The sequence below is a fragment of the Schistosoma mansoni genome, chromosome 4, assembly GCF_000237925.1.
Source record: "Schistosoma mansoni strain Puerto Rico chromosome 4, complete genome".
Taxonomy (NCBI): Eukaryota; Metazoa; Platyhelminthes; class Trematoda; order Strigeidida; family Schistosomatidae; genus Schistosoma; species Schistosoma mansoni.
In genome coordinates, this window is record NC_031498.1 from 28,292,587 (window position 1) to 28,294,138 (window position 1,552).

Here is a 1,552-nt window from a genome sequence, read left to right on the forward strand (position 1 = left end):
CGTACTACAACCACAAACAAAACCACAATCACCACGTCACACTCTCCACATTCTCACTCCCGTGTCCCCTGTTACTTCCACACTTCATTTAATTGATACACAACACCGACCAGTCACAGTCACTTGCCTAGTCCCACTCACACACAACATCGTCTCCTCACTGTATCCAACTACTACTGTGATGTGTGCCGATTGCTGCTTAACTCACTGTGAACTTGATTCATCACGTGGGATGGCAAGTGTCAACTAGAGAGGATGAAACACACTCTCCCTCATGAAACACACTCTCCCTCACTGACTGATCGTCTGAACGTGTTACACTGCGTAGTTTGTCGAAGCAGACAGTGGTGGATGGATTGACACGGGGTGATGAGTGGTGAGTGGTTGTGTGGTTGATTGATTGAGTGTGTGAGTGAGTGATTGAGTGAGTGATTGATTGAGTGAGTGAGTGAGTGAGTAGTATGTGTTGTGTAGTGTGTAGTGTTGTGGTGAATAGCAGAGTGTATTTGCATGATGATGGTGAAATGGAATGTTGAAATTGATGAGTAAGTTTTGTGTATTTCCAATCATTTTCCGTGTGGCCGAGTGGTCTAAGGCATTGGATGGGGAACCACCTTTAAACGGCGCCGGTTCGAATCCCACCATCAACATACCTATTCACAACCACTAACATCACATTATCACATCACACACAATACTCACTATCACATACATACTACCACAATCACACAATCACAGCCCAACATCATCACAGTCATCAACAACAACGAATACTACTACTACTACTACCACTACTACTAATACTACTTATATCTATATAAGTAGTATATATGGCGAGTCAGGAATAGAATGTGTGGCAGCAGAAATTCGTGAAGTTCCAGGAGGAAAGAACGTGAACAGAAAGCGATTCGTATTGAAATGAAGGAACAGTGAATTGTGAGACGATTGAAGGTTCATTGATATTTTGCAAATTAAGTATTTACTGTTTTCCTCTCACATTTTACTAATTCCTCTCACATTTTACTAAGACATTCTGCAATTTTCACTTCCAATACATTGGATTGTCCCCACTCGTGTTCTTGTTCTTGTTGTTGTTGTTGTTCACCACACTACGACTATTACAATTACAACTACAAAAACTACAAATACAACGAAAAAACAAAAACAGTACTACAACCACAAACAAAACCTCACTCCCGTGTCCCCTGTTACTTCCACACTTCATTTAATACTTCATTTAATTGATTCACAACACCAACATTCACAACACCGACCAGTCACAGTCACTTGCCTAGTCCCACTCACAGTATCCAACTACTACTGTGATGTGTGCCGATTGCTGCTTAACTCAGTGTGAACTTGATTCAGCACGTGGGATGGCATGCAGACACATTGAGTGGACAAGTGTCAAACAGACAGGATGAAACACACTCTCCCTCACTGACTGATCGTCTGAACGTGTTACACTGCGTAGTTTGTCGAAGCAGACAGTGGTGGATGGATTGACACGGGGTGATGAGTGGTGAGTGGTTGTGTGGTTGATTGATTGAGT